A 20,110-nucleotide genomic window follows, 5' to 3' on the forward strand; every position below is an offset into this window, starting at 1 on the left:
TAAACCATTGGCTAAATTAACCCTGACAACATTCAAATTCTATAAAAAGGAACTAGGGTTGACACATGAATATATAAAAATCATTTCGGATTAAACATTAAATACTAGAAGGAATTTACCACATTTGGGTTCTGAAACAACCCCCCCCCCCCCCCTTTTGAATTTACCTCATGAACCATTCCATGATCTCATGACTCATCACATATTATGCCATATGAATAGACACAAATACACATTTCAAATCAACACTAAATATTAGAAGGAATAAATTATCAATGCTTTATCATGCATATCCATTCCATGATACCATGACCCATCACATATTATGCATATGAATACACACAAATACACATTTTAAATCAACATTAAATAGTAGAAGAAATAGGTCATTAATGCTTCATCATGCATGATCCATTCCATATTATGTTCATTTTACTAAATTTATTGTCTTTCTTTAATGTTTCAATTAGTAGATATGTATTAATTGAGGATGTTCTTAACAGGGAATTCATTGAGGTCCCACCTCATGTGATACTTGTAGGAGATGAGTTGAATAAATGCCAACCTAAAGGTAGCTTGAGTTTACCCTCATCAATCTTGTGAAGCACCTTTCCTCTTTCTCTTATTATTCAATAGTTCCCCCCTTAGTTTTTTACACTTTCCATTAACCCCCTATCATCCATTAGATACATAGTAACATGGACAAATAGATATTAAAGACCACTGGGTGTAGGTGGGTTTCCACAAGGTAGGGGACTAGTGGAAGAATAAGGGGAATAAAACAATACTCATAATCATATGGTATTCTAAAGCATTGACTTTAAGGTTTCAAGAAGAAAGTAGTCTTAAAAAATTTTGAATCTAATAATCACTAACAAAGGTATTAAAAAAATCCGAACATAATAACCACTAACAAATAGTGTTTTAAAAACCAACCTGGAGGTCAAACCATTTTGCCTCTAGGTCGTGGGTTACCATTTCGATCGTCTAGGTCGAATGGGTCAAACTGTGCCACATTAATGTTTATATATTTTAAGTGTGTGTGTGTGTGTATGTATGTATATATGTACAATTACATATTTTATCAATAAATAATGTATAATTATATTTTAGACATGATATATGTATTATTTTATATTTAATTTATGTTTTTAATTCAATTTTAATTTTTTTATGTATAAAAATATTAAAATATGCAATTTCAGGACAAGAAAGGGTTTTCTTTCATGAAAATAGCAAGGAAAATCACCTTTAGCTCCTTGGGACACATAGATCTCAAAAAGTTACCCAAAATAAAAAGGGTAAATTTCTTAAACTACTCTTATGGTTTAGCTAATTGATTAAGGTGGCGTTTGATAAATTTGAAATCTGAAGTCTGAAAAGTTAAAAAGATATTAAAAGTGTTTGAAATCTGAAAAGAGGCATAGATGCTTTTCTACTTTTTAGAGGCTCTAGATCCATAAGTTTGTTTGTATTCAATCAACCCTTTCCATATGAAATTTACTGATTTTACTATTTTACCCCTAGAACATACTATTTGGAAATGTTGAATTCAATTTGCATTATCTCATAAAAAATAATTTTCAACCTCAAAATAATATTAAAACAATACAAATAAAAAATAATAAATTAAAAATTAAAAATGACTAATTAGTAAATGAAAAGATTAAAATTAAAAAAAATAATTAATGACTATAAAAATATTAAAATAATTAATAATTTATAATTTATACAAATAAAACTTAAAATAGTTCTTAAAAATTAATGAAATAATTAAAAATTACTAGTTAATAAAAATAATTAATAATTAGTAATGTTTAATAAAAAATAATTATTAAATATTAATTAATTATTAATTACTAATAAAAATAATTTATAATTAATAATATTATTATTATTACTACACACCAAACCGCTACTGCAAGGAGGGAGAAAGAGAGAGGGAGAGAGAGAGAGAGAGAAAAGAGCAACGATGACAAGAAGGTAAGGGAGAGAGAGAGAAAGAGCGAGAGAGATAAGGACCCGCTACTGCTATAAGTTGCAGCGGTGGTGACGGGAAGACAAAGGGGAGAGAGAGAGAGAGAGCAAGAGAGAGAAGGAATCACCGCCGCTACAAGTTGTAGCGACGGTGGACAGGAAGGTAGGGGAGAGAGAGAGAGCAATAGTGAGCGAGAGAGAAGGAATCGTCGCCGCTGCAATTTGCAACAGCGGTGATGGGAAGACAAGGGGGGAGAGAGAGAAGGAATCACCGCCGTTGCAACTTGCAGCAGCGATGACGGGAAGGTAAGGGAGAGAGAGAGTGTAAGAGCGAGAGAGAAGGAACTACTGCTTTACAGCGGTGGAGCTTCGTTAGGTTGCAGACTCGTAGTGAGGTTTGATTCGGCGATGGAGCTTCGTTAGGTTGCAAACTCACAATGAGGTTTGATTCGACTTACACAGGGCAAAACATGTAATATTAAAATTTTTAAGGGCATTTATGTCTTTTACATACCTCTTAATTATGTCTGACCCATTAAGCAATTGCCTCTTAGAAATTAAGATCTGAAATCCAATTTCAGATCTCTAATAAGAGGGCATACCAAACGCTTGATGGTGTTTGAAAAGCAACTTTTTCAGATTTAGACATCTGAAAAGTGCAATCAAACGCCACCTAAGTGTATCCTTACTATTTGAAAATTGACTAACAATACCGCTACTGTTTCTGACAATTGACTAACTCTACCCCTATCGTTAGCATCCGTTAATGTTCCGCCAAAATCCATACACACGTGACACCATGTGATACATAATTTTTTTTAAAACCCAATACTATCATCATCCCTCTTTAACCTTCTCTTCCTTGATAGCCACACCACCGATAGAAACAACAACATCACCACTGGTTCAACACTGAAAAGAAAACTAAAAATAGAGTAAGGTTGTTTGGTTGTTAATCACCTGCGTTGAGGCCTCTCTCCTACAATCGACACATCAACTAACGCTTAAACCCTTCAAACGACCTTGTTCCAAGAACTCGAAATACGAGTTCCACTTATGGATTAACAGAAAGCTTCAATCTCACTGGTTTGAACATGTTAGTGATGATGGCATCATGGCAATGAAAATAGAAATTGCTGAACAATATAGAGAAAAGCTTCACGGGTTTGTGTTTTTTCATATATGCAATTCTTTTAAAGTTTTTTTTCCTGAAGATAGATATACCCATTTCATTGTTTCGACATTTGTTATGTTATTTACGGCGGGATCTATATCACATACCCTGATAAACTTTCTTATTGGTGGTCAATCTTAAATTTTTCCTTATTTTATTTTGAAAATTTGAAGAAAAATAATAGGTAAAATAGTTTTTTTTTGTCTTTCTATTAATAGGAGCTAACGGTAAGGATAGTTTTAGTCACTTTTCAAACAGTTATAAGAGTACATTTAGTCAATTGTCAAAAATAATAGGGATAGTTTTAGTCACTTTTCAAACAGTTATAAGAGTATATTTAGTCAATTAGCTAAACCACAAGGGTAGTTTAAAAAATTCACCTAATAAAAAAATCACATCAATGGTACATTGGAGTACAAAGTTATAGCCTCCCGATATTTGCATATATAGTTAGTATCCAACTTGCAACCTATTGACTAAATCACTGGTTTGATGGTTCAACCATCCAGGTTGATGGCTTTGTTGACTTTTGGGGCAACGTCGGGTTTTGTAAGAACTAAACCCAGAAAGTTGACCAGGTTAACGACGGGTTAAAAAACATTGCTAGGAAAGGTACTAATTGGCACATCTTCAAGGTGGGAAAAGCACAATAAACAACGAATATGATAAGGATATACATAACAAACTTGAACAAAATATATAAGAATATCAATTGTCTATAAAAATGAGTGCTATAAAAAAAAATAGGGTTTGTTGACAAAATGAAACCCTAAAAACATTGGCTTTCTTTGAATACTCAATAAATCAATAAATAAAAGAAGCACACGGTTTGATACCCTTTCTTTTACCGTATACAAACATGTAACCTTCTTCTTCTTAGAGAATAGCGATAAAAATGCTTTGTTCTCCGGTGATGGTGAATAAAAACTCCTCCTTCTACAGTGATGACGAGGAAAAAATCCTTCACCGGATAGGACATAGGAGATTAGGAGGTAGATAAGCAGCCAATATTTCGGTTTCTTTGTTTGTAGAAACCGCTTGACAGTGAGATTTCAGCAAGAACTCCGACAGAGAACAGTTCTCGTTCAGACCAGAATGATCTTATCAGGTTTAAGCTAAAAATTCGCCTTTTGTTTTGAGCATTGGGTAATTGGGGCGATAAGGCCATTTTGGAAAATTGCATTGCACGGCACTGCACTGCACTTTCCCAAACTTAACGAGAGGTAATTTGTTAAAATAACACCTTTTTGTTAGCCGAGATAACGGATTACGAGATTAGGGTTGACTTCAACCCGAGATAACCCGACCCGATTTGCACCCAAAAAAATGGGTTAAGTTACTTGGGTTGGGACTGGGGAATCACGTATCTCCTTGTCAATAATAAAATGGTAGCGCATTTGCTACTTTGCCAAATTGGGTACTTTGTTTGTTTGATGAAATATAGTTATGTAGATGGACCTTTGGAATTGGAAGGCAATTCGAGATCCCTCTCAGTCTCTCTGTATTCAATGGAACCTCGCTTTGGATGATTGTAGATAAGAGATGGACATATAACAAGCTTCTGCGTGAATCCAACCCCATCAAATCACCGTTGCATTGCTACAATATCGTTAATTACGAATCTGGAGCCACTCAGATTATTGAAAAAGATGGTGTTAGATTCACGCACAAGCTCGCTATATGTCTTTTCTTCGCAAAACAAAGATTTTTTTCTCCCATGCTTTCTTTCACAGTGGATGCCTTTAATTCTTTTTGTTATTTATTTATTTTTTTTAATTTTTACATTGTATTTCTTTGTTTTGGCGCATTTTTTCTGGGTGTCAAAAGATCGGAAGGAATTTTTAGAATAATTAAGAAAATTGATGGTTTCTAATTTAGAGCAAGGTTCAGGGATTCCGACTAAAGGTTACGATTCGTTCAAGCGGGCATGATGAAACGAAAGGGGCACTCCGGAAAATTTCAGGCTAGTTTGGTTCAAAGATTCCAGATTCCAGAGAACAAATGAAACTGATGGTAAGATAGAAGTACACTATTAAACCCTAACCCTAGATATTGGTTGCATGACTATGCTTGCAGTTTTGCAGTAAATAAAATTCAACTTCTTGCAAATAAGAGTATCTTTTTCGTCGAGATTTCTGGTTCCTAAAGAATTATTTATACGATTTTTAAGGAGTGAAAAAAAGGAGATTCTCAGTGGCGCATGTTTGCTAGTGTGAGATTTTAGAACTTATGTGTATCCCTTATTTGGTGTTGTTCTTTAATGTTTTTCAAGTATAATTGATTTAGCAATTGATTTCTATAAAGATCAGTCGGGTTTTTTCGGTATGTTCATGATGCATTCTTAGATTTAGAAAATGTTCTATCCTTTGAAATAGTAGAAATTTGAATGTTTAATGGGCAATTTCTACGACGCCACATGGATACAATACCGGAAGAACTTTGATCAGTCAGAACCCCCCTCCCCCATGAGTTCTAATGAATACCAGTTGATTGGTTATCAGTTTGTTTAGCTATCATGTCTTTTAGGTATCATCGGCAGATTCTAATTAATCATATTAAAATAGGAAGTTAATTGAGCGTTTCTTTTAAGCAAGACCTGAATTGCTTAATGTTACCGTCTAAAGGTTAAGCAGATTGGCTTGACATGTTCCAGAAGTTCTTTAACTGTTGGAACACATCAAGCCATTAACATTAAGGTTTACGTTATGCTATGGTCTTAAAGGTTAAAGAACTTGGCATAACATGTTCTAATAGTAGTCCTAGGGTTTTTGCATTTTGGTCAAGTACATCACAATTGGTATCAGACCTATTGTGGAAAGAGCTACCCAGCATTGGAGTGAGAGCTGCTGTGAAAAGGGCTGTTGCCAAAGTGAGTTTTGCCTAGAGAGAAAGCCTCCAAGATGCTTGGTTGCAAAGTGTGCCAGTGTGGTGATATGTCACAGTCCTAAAGGTTAATGGCTTGGCTGGACATGTTCCAATTGTCCTTAGGGCTTTTGGTGTGTTGGTTAACTACATAAGATTTTACATTTATGATTTGGTTGGATTTTAATTTGTCAATATTAGGTAGGAGTATTCACAAGCCGGGCCAGGCCAGGTTCAGGCTGGGCGTTGCTTCTATATTAACAGAATATGCTTATGCACGAGCTTGAGCCTGAGCCCGGCCTGACCATCAGGCCTAGGTCTTGAGCTCGAGCCTGACCCTCATATAAAGCCCGAAGCTTGGGCCCGACCCTGACCCAAAATTTGGAAAAAAGATATTTTCCTTTTTTATTCAATTAAAAACTATTTTATTTATATTAAAAGACCTCAAAACCTAAACAAATAATGAAAGATCTCACTATTACTTGAAAAAAAGAGAAGATTAGAAGAATAATAAAGAAAAAATATATTATATATGTTTTTTTATTATATAAAATATATTTTTATTATATAATACATTATTAAGTCAGGCTCGGGCTTAGTCCAATAAAAGGATGGGCCTGATGTTTTAGACCCGAGCCCAAGCCCGACTTAGATAGGGCCGGGCCGGCCCGTTGAGCTACCCGACCCATGAACAGGTCTAGGTAGGAGATATGTACCAAGGCCTTGTTTGTTTTACCAAGAGGCCGTTTACCCAGGTAAGTGCACTTACCCATGCTCGTTTTTGTTAAATTTATACAGGTAAATGAGGCTTCTCAACTTTCCCATGTTCTTTTGCCTCACCCACTTTCCTGGGTAAGTGGTTAATTTTTCTATCTTTTGTCATTTTTACCCTTGGGCCTTAATGGGTATTTTGGGCAGATTGTATTTTGAGCATTTACTCTCCGGGAAAGTACTTTCCCAAGTGGAGAAGGGTAACACTTCCCCGGGTAAGTGATACCTGGGGAAAACATATTTACCATGGGTCCCACCTACATTCTCAAAAAGAATGTGGGAGTAATTTACTGATAATAGTGTGGATCCACTGACAGTTTCTCTTTGTCAGATTGACTTGGATAGTACTCATTTTCTCCTGAGATTGTATCTTTGGACCCACCTCCAAAAGGTGGCAATGATAGATTGAGAAGTACATGATCCACATTTCAAAATATTGATGAATTGTGGAACTGGTTTTCTGAACAACAACAAAGGTTTGCTAAAGGTAAGTCAGCAATTATTTTGGGCTAAATTGTAAGGCTCGGTTTGGAGATTGCGGTTGTAGTTGTTTTTGGTTATTCCTATGTGTGGTTAACTTACCTGGAGAATTGTAACCTCAAGTTTTGTAAAATGCTTAATAAAAATTTACCTTTACTGGTAAAAAATGGTTTGCTAAACGGTAAAGAGTCTTTCCTTCTATGCTCTGATTGTTGCATAGGAATATTTTGTTAGTTAACTTTTTTGTGACATTTTTTGAAATGTTGTCTTTTCTACAAACAGGTGTGCTGATCACATGGGAAAACTTCTAAAACAGTCTGTTGTGTCACAATTACCTTATGTCTATCGGTCAATTCTGAAGCAATCCATATCAAGTGAAGAGGATGACATGGGTAATATATACTTCTATGCTTTATATATTTCTATTAATTTTCAGATCATAGGTTTCTTATATTTCTCCTAACCCTGAATACATCGTCAAGGAAATGACACTTGTACAAATATGAAACACATGAATGAATGATATTAATGAGAACTAAGGACCATATGTAGCACCCCTACTCCTACCACTCTAGATTAAAAGAAAGGTTGAAAAAGAAAAAAGATAAACACCCGATTTGGAGGGCTCAGTCTGTTCCTACATTATCATATTTCTTTCTTATTAATGTATAGAAATATATGGATTAATTTTTTGAGTTTCCTCAGTTTTACTACTTGCATAAGATGCATCTTATGTATTTTTTCCTTCCTATCAAGGTACAGGAAAGTTGGAGACATCAATATGACATTACTTTGTTTCCTGTAGTAAATGGTCTTGTGTGTTGGATTCATAATAAGATTCCAACTTTATGATCTCAATGACTTTGGGCCTATATTTTAAGTTTTTAACCTAAGGTGCAACCTTACCTTCAGCCAGGCAGGACTCAGGCCAGTCTGGCCCATTGTTCATCCCTTGATTTATCAGAGTCAATTTTATCATCTGAAGATTGATGACTGTAAGAAGTTGTTAGTTTGTTGACAAACATTTATGCCGGACAGATTATAAGTTAGGTGACATTTAACCCTGTTTACCAATGAAGGATTGTTATTGATGTATATCACTGGTCCATTTTTAAATCAATTCAAACAAGTGACTAAGTGCTATTTCTTTGATATGGCATGACATTAAGTGATTAAAGTCTGTTTCTTTTAGGCAAGTGATTAAAGTCTGTTCCTTTTCACTTTCTCTCAGGTACCCAAATTTGTGTTTTCATTTTTGTGGGTTTGTCTTGATGAATACTTATTATTGATGTTTACAAAGGGGTTCATCGGCTTTTCTACTTTATATCTAGAGCAAATGGGTATTTCGTGTCTTCCTGTTTGTTAACTGTAATTTGACAAGAAAGTTATGGAACCTCCCTTGGTCATAAGTGGGGCTTGTTTTTATTGATTTAGGCCTAGCTATTAGGTTGCAATGAGCAACAATGGTGGGGCATGTAGAAATTGGTAACTATTTTCTTCTTATAGGACAGTCTTGGAGACTGTACTCACTTTAAGATAGATGGTACATCATGAATGTTACTGGCTTACTTCTATTCCTTTTATTTCCTATAAAAGGTAGATGTTGTGCGTATGTGGGGGGGATGTGGTGTGTGAAGTTCATGGTAATGATATTTTTTTGGGGCTTATGAAATGCTCTATTACTCCTTTTAAATCCAAAATGGACCTAAAAAAAAAAAATCAACGTCCATTAGCTTCAGAACTTTCTCTCAGTCTCAATTCTGACATGATCAAAGGATAATCCAGGTGGTGGAAAGAGGACATCAAGATATTTTCATGTTTTAAGAGCTCTACTGAGTTTTTTTTTTTCTGTTTTTTCTTTTCCAGAATTCAGTTCTTTGTTTTTTATCTCTCCAGATGATGATCTTTTATTTGGATAGGAGTCCAGTTGTTACATATGTTATCTGTTGATTGCTTGGCTACTAAACAAGGAACTTGTGCTACTGTTTTTATATTATCTAGGTACTCTAGTTTCTACCCTTAGCTGGAGTTGAACATTGATACATTTGTCCCATATGGTATTCCAAATCCCCTGAGGCCTAAACAAGACATCTAATGCAGAAAATTATAGGCCTTTTCTATCAGCTTGAGGCATTGTTGTACAAGACTTTCTACTAGGAGGCCATCAAAATTGGAGGTAATTCAAGTACCCAAAGAAGAAACCTCTGGCTAGTTAACCAGTGAATATATCATGGTATCCCATGACTCTTGCAACAAAGCAGGAAGAAACAATCTAGAATTTGTCAATGTGGCAAGACCAGCAATGTACCATGATTAGCTCTGTTTTCTATGAGGTTTAGGAATCTGTACTCTGTAGGGAGCAGTAGTGGTCTGTGCAAGTATGAAAAACTGTTATGGTTGAAAACCAATCTGATTTTCTGATACAAGTAAAATTGCCTTGTCATGTTTGTCTTGTAGGATATAGATAATGAACCATCACGTAACCCATATTGTTATTGTCCATGGACAGTCCATCTCATAATATCACTCTTGAGAATCCAATAATTTGCTGTTCAATAAGAAAAAAGATGGTTGTTTGATACTTTAACTGTCATGGATAATCTATGATTTGGAGTTTCAATTCCAGGGCCTCGGTTTGGAAACATTGCAAATGTTTTATAAATTAAACTGAAAACAGAACCACTTTTCCCTCTGGGTGCTGGGTCAGCAGTTCAACCGTCCAGGTCAAACGGTTCAGCACATGAGATCATAAATGAGATAATAAAGACAAAAAATAAAAAGTAATTACAAGGCAGAAAATACAAAATTATTTTTCTTATTCTTAGAAATTGTTTATTCAATTTCTTCAACACAATTATCTCAAACCAAAGAGACCGATATGGTTTCAAATATATATCCTCAGTTTGGTCCGTGGTTAACTGAACCACCAAAGAGACCGATATGGTTTCAAATATATACCCTCAGTTTGGTCTGTGGTTAACTGAACCGTGAGCACCCCTATTCCTTTATCTAGGTTTGAGATCTGCAGTGCAAGAACCAGCACAATATTGGTCCAGCTATTGTTCCCTCAGGCACCAATATGAAATTATGAAATTTGGTTGAAGTGGCGGCTATCAGTGTAAATCACTACCTTAAAAATGATCCAACTGATTTGCCAAATGAAACACCATGGAGCAAGAGGCTTTGTCAACGTGAACCGATATCCATCTGTGGTGTGATTCATACAAAACCGGGCCCCACACAGTTATTTTGATTTGAACAATTCTTAAAAATTAAAAATCATCAGTTGCTTCTTTAATATGAAGTGGGAGCAACCAAGTGTTATGACTCCTTTTGTGAATGGCGGGGAGATTGGATTGACCCACTCTCCTCGTCTGAAGTAAATAACAAATAAACCATTTGAGCATTCAGCAGTTCTTTGGCTGATACGGAATAGCAGAAACAATTGTTTTCTCTAATACTGACCCAGACCCTTTTTCTCTGATTGTGAATGCAAATAGGTATATGAAGAACTTCCAGCAAGCAACATAGCTGGTGCTCAATTCCAGCTTGACCTCAGCTTAGAATAGAGGTAGGCGAAATACATTTTTGGATCCCACCAAAACCTGGCTTTTTAAAGGCAAACACAGAAGGTGATTTTTTTACTTCAGGCTCAGCATCCTTTGGTTTTATTCAGGGACAAAAAAGGAGTCTTTTGGCAGCAAAATTTGGCAAATCAGCAGCAGTTTCTCCCAGCACTTAGAAGCTTTAGCTGTACTGGAATGCTTAAAGTTCATCAAGGAAAAGAATCTTAATAATGTCATAGTGGAAGGTGACTCAAAGCGTTTGTGTTCAAATGTTTATCGTCTTCCAACAAGGTTGCATAGAAGGAATCTTGTTTTACCATCCAAGACATTCACAAGATGGTGCAAGAATTAAATGTGTTTCAGTTCAGTGCCAGAGAAGGAAACAGGGCAGCTCATTTATAGGTGTTCTACAACTTAAATTGTTTTTCTAGTAGCTGGTTCCAAAAACAAATCAAAAACCATCTTGTTTGAAAAGATGTTCTTGGTTGTGTGTATGTGTTTTATTTTCAAAATTGAAACCAATAACATGCTCTTGAATTTGATTTGAAAAACATGTTTTCATCTGCTTGTTCAAGATCATGTTCCATAAATCGTATAATTTTTATACTAGAAATTTATTTTTATTTTAAAAATCAAGATTTTGTTGGTTCTAAAAACATTTATTGTTTTTTCTTAAACAAAACCAACTTATTTTTTCCCTTGAAAACAAAAACAGAGTTCAAGAACATATTTTTGTTTTATTTTGCTAGTGTGACAATTCCAACAATAAATGAAAACAAAAAATATTCATGAGGAATGCTCTCATAGTTGTTACCTGATTGTGCGCAATTTGGATGCTCCAAGCTGGAAGATGATCTGGACTTTAGTTGTGTGACGATCTGGACCTAGTTGCAAGATAAAAGATTAGAAAACCTGGGGTGGCTAACCCGACGAGGTCGCTCCGATGCTTAAGTGAGCAAATAATCACGCGTACTTTCTGCTAGGGGGTGAGTGCTCTTTATATAGTCAAGTTGTCATAGGCCTCACGAAGCCCTTTCGAGATCTTCGAGCTAGATAAGTGGGAGTTCGTTCTGCTCTGATAGGGGGATGACGTGCTAGATGATAACGTTTATCGTGTCCATCCGATTCGGGTAGGATGCGGATAAGGCCTAAAGCTCCGCATCATGATCCCAGAAAGTTAGGAGACAACAACTTTCTAAAACCTGTTGCGTAATGCATTTAACAGTTTCAACCATCCAAGGTCCCCGGAGCTCGGTGCCTTGCGAGGTTGTTAGGACTCAAGTGATTTGCCTTACTGAGGTGGGCATTCCGCTAAGTCATCGTCCAGTTGGTAGTCTATACCCATGTGTCCTCTATTTATCAGGTCAGGCCAAATCGCCCATCATCAATTGCCCCCCACTCCTCGTGCATGGGTTATGACTCGGTGCGAGGAGTTTACGTCGGGTTGAGGTGGACTTGGCTTCAGTCGGTCTGACGGTTCGTTCTCAGCATTCCCTCCGGTTCGACTAGGAAACCAAATTGTGTATCAGGGGCGCACGAATGTCATGCGGATTTATCAACCCCGTAGACATCAAAACCTGCGCTCAATTGATTTCTGCCTCGATAGGAGTGCAGCTGGTTTTCATGGGAGTCATCGGATTACATCAATCTTGTTCGTCGAAAATCGACTACAGTGGCTATAAATAGGGGCCATGGGGTCCCAATTTTCTCCGTCGTGATCTGTGTTCGTGTTTTGAGCTCACGTGTCTACTTCCAAGTCGATATCATCTATCCTCGTTCTTCGAAGTCATCTCCTTTCTTCGGTTGAGGTAAGCCTCCTTCGTTTCAACTTGTTTCCCTTTTATTGCAATGTCAAGTGTTAGCACTAGTAGTCTGTTGGATGTCAGTGGCGAGTCAAGTGGAACCGAGGTGGACTCCTCGGGCCAAGCATTAGAATCTGGTCCTGACAAAGTGGGCACCTCGACATGAGCTTCTGAGCCCAGCCCACTCGAGGTGGATTCCCAAGCCGAGGAGCAAGGAGCCTCCGGGAAAGAAGCCTCGAGTTCCTGTAGTTCTCGGAGATTGGGGCTGGACTGCTTCAGTCCTTCCGTGATGACTGCGGAGAGGCTGCAAACACTGGCCGAATATTACAAGTTCCCCGATGACCACGGCTGGTGTATCCCTTTGTAGGGATACCCTTGGGACCACGATCCTGATGAGGTTGTGGTGTTCGAGGAGTAGCTGATAGCCGAGCTACGCTTCCCACTCCACCCATTTATCATGGAAATTCTTCAGTTCTTCAACATAACCATAGGTCAGCTTCCCCCGAACTCAGTTTATTCCATAGTAGGTACCATTTCCTTATTCCATCACTATGATAAACCCTTGACCATGAACACCTTTAGCTCGATTTGTTCTATTAAGAAAAACTCTTCTAACCTTCCTTCTTCCGAACACCGTAACTACTACCTCACCCCCCGACCTGGGTACAAGATCCTGCATGGCCTCCCCAATAAAGTTTTGGCCTAGAAGAGACATTACTTTATTGTCACTATGGTTGGGGGATGGCCATTTCCGACGCATTGAGGGACAATCATCTGTGACCCCGACGTCAAGTTAGATAAGGAGATGAGGGAATAGGTCCGTGCTTGGGCAAAGCTCAGGTTGGAAATGGACGACTTCCTAGCTAAGGAGAGGTTTGTTAGTGCGGGGCTGAGTCCGGGTAGGTCTCCATTTCGGTTTCGCACACTTGGACTTTTTCTTTCCCATTGATTTCATTGCTAAGTCTGTGTCTGTGTTGCAGGTACTATGGCGGATATCCCTATCTCCAATCTTTTTACCGACATGAAGAAGAGGAAAAAGAGAAAGGCATCTCATAGTGATCCCCAAGACGCAAAGCTCGTCGCCAGTCCCACCGCACCTGCACCCCCGAGGAGGAAAGAGGATGCACCCATCATCAACCTGGTCGAAGATGACCAGGGATCCAGGTCGGCAGCCCGTGAGCCCGAGGTGGCCTAGGAGTTTGAGCCCCAACCCGTCCAAGCCGAGGTCGCTGCTTTAGCGCATCCCCCGAGGAGGGACAAAGCATTTTTGATGCTCGGATTGCCACTCTCAAGAGCAAGGAGGCCGTCTTCCCTGCCGAGGTGTCGAAGTGCATCGGGATGTCGCGTTCCGAGCTCGCTGCCACTACGTGGGGTCATCTGATGGTGGTATGTCTCTAACTTCGCTTCTCTGTCCTTGATGCTTTTCTTGCCTTGCTAATTGGTGTGGCTCTTTTGCAGACGAACTCTATGATTCACTCACTAGTTGAGCAGTCCAACCGTTAGATAGAGCTGTTACAAATCTCGGAGTCAAAAGCGAAAGTCTTGGAGGCTAAGGTTTTGGCTGTCAAGTCGAAAGCGGCGGAGTCCCAGTCCAAGACGATAAGGGTTGTCGAGCTAGCGACGAAGCGGGAGGCAGAGTCGAAGCGAAAGGAGGAGCGTATCTGCGAGCTACAAAAGGAGATTGAGGAAAAGGAGGCTCTCCTTGCTGAACACGAGGCTATCTTCTCATAGGAGTTGAAGGAAGCAGGTGATCATGCTGTGCGAGCTTACAAAGCTTCTTCGGAGTTCGATAGTTTTGTGAACAAAACAGCTACTTCGGCTTTCCGCAAAGGTTTCAAGGTCTGCCACTAGTTGGCGAGATGTGCATTTCCCCAGCCCGATATTTGACTGCTCACAACAATTGGGATCTCGATAAAGACTGTGATTCAGGCAGCAGGCAAAGATCCAGACTCCGAGGAAGATGATGATGACGAAATTGATCTAGAAGCTGGGAATAGGTCGGGGAACTCTGACGCAGCGGCCGACGAGGTCATGGAGATCGATGAGGTTGCTGCTGCGAAGACATCAATGGAGGTGGACTTGACCAAAGATGTCGAGATTGTGGAAGGAGGGGGCAAAGAGCCCCATGAAGACTGAGTTGTGCCTCTTTTCTTGGACCCTCTTGTATATATAGTGTGTATTGAACCTCTGAGTTCGGTAGTAATGCTCTTCCCTGTTTTTTTTAATGTAATGAACTCCCATTTAAATGAATGAAATATTTTGGCCATTTATCTTGCATGCACAAAACTTCACTTGCCCGAAATTTTCTAAGTGTGGAATACTTCGAAGCACCGAACTGACGAAGTAAGCACAAGTATTGATAAGCTAATCTTGACGTACGCCGAAGTGGGCAGGCACTGTATGGTATATATGCCTGGCATGTCTGTCCACGAGCTAATTTTTTATTTGTCCATGCCGAAGCGGTTGGTTTTTGGTTGCCTATGCCGAAGCGACTAGGTCTTAGGTTGCCCTTGCCGAAGAGGCGACTGGGACTTATATCGTGCCGAGGTCTTTGTCAGCTCGGCACCATAGCCCTTAGGCTCTGGGAGTGACTCATAGTCCTCTCTCGAAATTGATGTCATTTTTACCAACTCGGTGGCCTTGTGGACTTGGTAAATATTTGGTTACGTTGAAGTCACGAGCTCATAAGTAATACCTCCTTAGATTGTTGACATTCCAAGCCCAAAGTACCTATCTCCCTTCCATAGTCTCGAGCTCGTAAGTACCCTCTCTGAACACTCGTCTCACCCGGTACGGACCCTCCCAATTCGGTCCGAGCTTACTTGCACCGGGCTCAGGTACCATTACTTTGCGGAGCACCAGGTCGCCAACTCGAAATTGTCGTTTCCTGACCCGAGCATTGTAATACCGAGCAACCCGCTGTTGGTAGGCCACAGTTCGAATATAGGCCAGGTCGCGTACTTCTTCAATCAGGTCTAAGTTGGTCTGGAGCTCATCGTCATTGACCCTCTCGTCATACGCATCAAGTTGCAAGGTCGGTACCTCGATCTCGATAGGGATCACGACCTTTGTTCCATATGTCAAGTTGAAGGGTGTTTCACCAGTTGCGGTTTTGACAGTCGTCCTATAGGCCCAGAAGACACTGGGCAGCTCGTCCACCCACAAACCCTTAGCTCACGCTAAACGAGCTTTCAATCCGCGGAGGATGGCCTTGTTCATTACTTTGGCTTGTCCGTTCGCCTGCGGATATGCTACCGAAGTGAAGTTTTACTGGATACCCATCTCGGTACACCAGTTCTGGAACTTAATATCCTCAAATTGCTTCCCATTATCCGATATTAGAACCTTAGATAGTTCGAACCGGCATATTATATTCCTCCAAAAGAAGTTATGCACGTTCCGGGCCGTAATTGTCACCAGGGACTTAGCCTCTACCCACTTCGTGTAGTCCACTACCACTACTAAGAATCTTCTCTGCCCGGTTGTAGGCAGGAATGGTTCGAGGATATCTATCCCCCATTGCGCAAAGGGCCACGGGCTGGTTAAGTACCTTAGATCGGCGCAGGTTGATGGAGGATGTTGGTGTGCCTCTAACAGTTATCACATTTTCTAATGAGCCCGATTGCGTCTGCCTTCAAAGTAGGCCAGTAATATCCTTGCCTGAGTGCCTTGCCCCCCAAGTGTCCTCCACAAAGCCCTTCATGAATATCGTGGAGTACTCGGTTTGCTTCTAAAGGCTGCAAGCAACGTAGGTAGGGGAGCGTGAAAGACCTCTTGTACAACCACCCATTTATAAGAACGTACCGAGCTAATTGATGCCCTACCCTTCGAGCTGCATTACGTTCAGATGGTAGGGTCTCGTGGAGCAGGTAATCAATGAGTGGGTCGGTCCAGCTCGGCTCTACATTTGTGTTGCCGGCTTTGGTGTTATTGGGTATCTCTATTTTGCTTCGAATACTGGGACGAAGTGGATCAGGGGTCCTTCTTCCTGCTTCTTCTTCGTCACAAGACTGGTGTTGGCTGTCACAGGGTGCCAAGGGGTCTCATCTTGGGCCTGTCCTTCGAGTTCCCTCTTTGAGAAACAGGGGAGTGGGCTGTTCATCTACTCTACCCCAAGGTGGGGTCCGACCCCTGGGAGGGACCGGTACCTACAAGGTTCTCTCACCCCGAGGGGGAGATTGACAGACGTTTTGACGAGTCTGATGCTAATTCTGATTCTGAGTTTGCCCTTAATACTGTCCTGTTGGCTGGTTCGGTTGTAATGGTGGAAACTGTTGTTGGTATTGCTGGTAGAAGTAATAATGCTGGAATTGTTGAAACCGATGCATCTGCTGCATCTAGAGTTGCATTGCTTTGACACTCTAAACGAGGTCGTCGAACTGAGAGCGTCTGATCCCAGGAGGGATCATTGATCTGCTGAGTCATTTGAGGCACTAACAGAGTGGGGATCCCTGAAGCAGTTAGGGGAATAGTAAACTGCCCAGTAGTCACTGAGGGGCCTTGAGGGAGCGGTGTCAAGTTATCTTGCCCCCTAGTGGCATTCATCTCAATGCTTTTACCGGTGCTGCTAGAAGATGCTATTAAAAAGTGTGGAATGGATGAAGATAGAGAAACTAGACTTTTCGTTAGTTTCCCACAGATGGCGCCAATTGATTGTGTGCGATCTGGATGCTCCAAGTTGGAAAATGGTTTGGACCTTAGTTGTGTGATGAGTTGGACCTACCTGCAAGATAAAGGATCAAAGAACCCGGGGTGGCTAATCCGGCGAGGTCGCTCCGATGCTTAAGTCAGTATTGTATTATGGATGCAAACTGAATACTAGAGTATTAGAGTGCTAGTGAGCAAATAATCGTGCGTACCTTCTGCTAGGGGTGAGTTCTCTTTATATAGTCAAGTTGTCGTAGGCCTCACAAAGCCTTTCCGAGATCTTCGAGCTAGATAACTAGGATGCAGATAAGGCCTATAGCTCCACGTCGTGATCCCGGAGAGCTCGGTGCCTTATGAAGTGACTAGGACTCCGAAGTGATTTGCATTGCTGAGGTGGGCATTCCGCTGAATCATTGTGTAGTTGGTAATCTATACCCACGTGTCCTCTATTTATCCAAATCACCCCTCATCGTTACACATGGTCTTCTTTTTCCAGGATTGGCTGTTAGCAGTGCCCCTCTTCAATTTTATTTAGTGAATCCAGTAGGTTTATCAGTGTCTTGTCTCGAGGCTGAGTCTTGTTTTTTCTTGTAGTTTGCTAGTTGTTTGTGTTTGATTGTCTGTATCTGTGGATTGATCTTTTCCGGTTTTTGAATAAAATTTAATATTTTCCACCGAAAGTGTGAAGTCGATCAAATTTGACTTCTAAACAAGGGATATTTTGCCGTTGGAAATGAGATAATTTTAAGTGGATGTAGAATTACATGATTTAAGAAATTGATTAAAAAAATCATTCAACATATCACCATTAAGCAGTGCTGTTTTTTTATCCTAGCATCTTATTGTTGACGTGGATGCTTTTCCTGTGTAACAACTGAGACATCAAGTCGTTATCCTTCAACTAAGCAAGATTCTTACTTGCCACAGAGAAAACTAAGGCACTAAGCAAGATTCTTATATACCACAGAGAAAACTAAGGCAGTAAGCAAGATTCTCTTTTAAAGACGTGTCTCAAATCAAAATAAAATCGTTCGTTTCTGTGTTTTAGGCCTGAGGTCAAGATGTCAGGTACCTGATTCTGGTTCAGACACCACTAGAAATCGAATTTGTTCTTCTCACATAGCGACCAAATGGATCAAACGAAAATTTGATCTTTGTATTTTATTTGTTGGAGAAGAAAATTAACATGCATTTTTTTAATCTTGTTTGTGGTTTTTGTAATCTGAAATCTGCACAAAAACACAGGGACACAGACACATGGTAGAAGTAAAATAAAATTACTTGATTCATTTCTTCATTTACTGAAATAGGTCAGAGTTACATCATCTTTTCTTTTTCATTCACAGCTCTCGATCTCGAGGATCCTGAACTACGATGAACCGGCAAAATCAACCAACGGCCAATATCTTGAGCACACCCTCGTAAGAGATGCCCTCTTTTCCATCTGCACCTCCCAATCTAATCATGGCCCAGATATCCTCATCAGTGGCGGAGATTCCAACCCAGTTCATGTAAATCCTCAAGTCCTCGAAGCCAACTTTGCCGTCTCCATCTTTGTCTATGATCTTGAACATATCCTCCATCACCCAGTTCGCGTGGGGCGAGCTTCTCCTGCAATCGCAACCCAGAACCCGCTTAAACTCGTCGTACTCCACGAAACCATCTTTGTTGAAATCGGCCACCCATATCATCGACCCAATATCTTCATCGCTGGCATCGGGGAATCTCGCATAGAAACTCCGGAGGTCGTCGCGACTGATTTTACCGTCTCGGTCTGTGTCGAGAACCTCGAATGCCTGCCTGCAGTGTGATACTGATACCCTCGTTGGTTCCTGACTCGGTGGGACTGTGTCGCCGGAGGGACACATGAGTGGTTGTTGACTTGTTGTCTTTGCCGGAGGCGACAGCTGGAGAGATAGGCGAGGAGAAGCGTATAGGAAGAGAGGGAGAGGGCACAGGCAGAGAGAGTAAGCATATATCAATCAGTAATATTTATAGGGAAATGATTAAAAGAGGGGAAAATGTATATGATGCGGAAAAGATACGGTGGAAAGCGCAGATCGGAAATGTGGTGGAAAGCGCACTAAGGTCGTATCTGCCTGCGTATAGAATGACGTCATTGGTGAGGTTAATCTCGAAAATCTGAATCGTGGCTGGAATTAAATGACGAGTTACATGTAATGAAAGCAATATTTAAAAAACCGACCGAAACGGAACCGGTTTTGGGGTCAGCTGTTCCACGGCCCCGTCTGAATGGATCAACCTGTGATATTATTAAATGTTTAATAAAAAAATATAATTGACTTCTTAGTAAACGTGGTAATCAATTAAACGAACCAGAAAAACACAGCAGCACAAAAGACCTACTACAAAACACCAAAAAGAAAAAACAACTGCAGAACTAGAAGGGGAGAGGGCAGAGTTTTTGTAAATCAATTGCCAGGAACTCAGACAACCACTCTGGAGAACTGTTGACAGAAGACCCTGACTTAAAAATGCCTTGATTAGCCACTCTGTGGGCAAGGGCAACCTTGCTTGCTTTCCTATTGACCCAGGTAAAGGAAACATCCAAACCTTGGCTGAGAAGCAGGATATCTCTTAAACTGAACTTATAATCCTTAATTAGGACAGCCAGCATCCTTCTTCAATTTGGGCCTTCCGAACCAATGTATGATTTTTTTTTTGACAAGAAAGTAAGCCGATTTAACAGTGAACTTACCTTGTGGGTGTGGGTTCCAAAAGAGCTCATCCTCCCATCTATGAGAGGTCAACTTGATACTTAGAATTTGCTTTGCAAGTTGCAACTGGGGGATGGAATTTTCCTCAATTAA

At 40.0% G+C, this 20,110-nt stretch overlaps 1 long non-coding RNA gene and 1 pseudogene across 2 annotated transcripts; one reads left to right on the forward strand and one right to left on the reverse strand.

Annotated features, from left to right (window-relative positions):
* Positions 1 to 3,964: 3,964 nt before the first annotated feature.
* On the forward strand, positions 3,965 to 14,968 carry LOC104599536 (uncharacterized). 2 transcript variants are annotated; one of them, XR_016076133.1, is made up of 6 exons: positions 3,967 to 5,164; positions 7,547 to 7,656; positions 10,765 to 10,835; positions 10,941 to 13,531; positions 13,613 to 14,018; positions 14,091 to 14,967. It is a non-coding gene; the product is annotated as an uncharacterized LOC104599536 (long non-coding RNA). The 2 variants fall into 2 exon arrangements; XR_735537.3 differs by having other exon boundaries at positions 3,965 to 5,164; positions 10,941 to 14,018; positions 14,091 to 14,968.
* A 3,578-nt stretch (positions 14,969 to 18,546) lies between these two features.
* Positions 18,547 to 19,255, reverse strand: LOC104599537 (calcium-binding protein CP1 pseudogene; annotated as a pseudogene).
* Positions 19,256 to 20,110: the final 855 nt, after the last annotated feature.

The sequence above is a fragment of the Nelumbo nucifera genome, chromosome 1, assembly GCF_055504915.1.
Source record: "Nelumbo nucifera cultivar China Antique chromosome 1, China Antique-T2T, whole genome shotgun sequence".
Classification (NCBI taxonomy): Eukaryota; Viridiplantae; Streptophyta; class Magnoliopsida; order Proteales; family Nelumbonaceae; genus Nelumbo; species Nelumbo nucifera.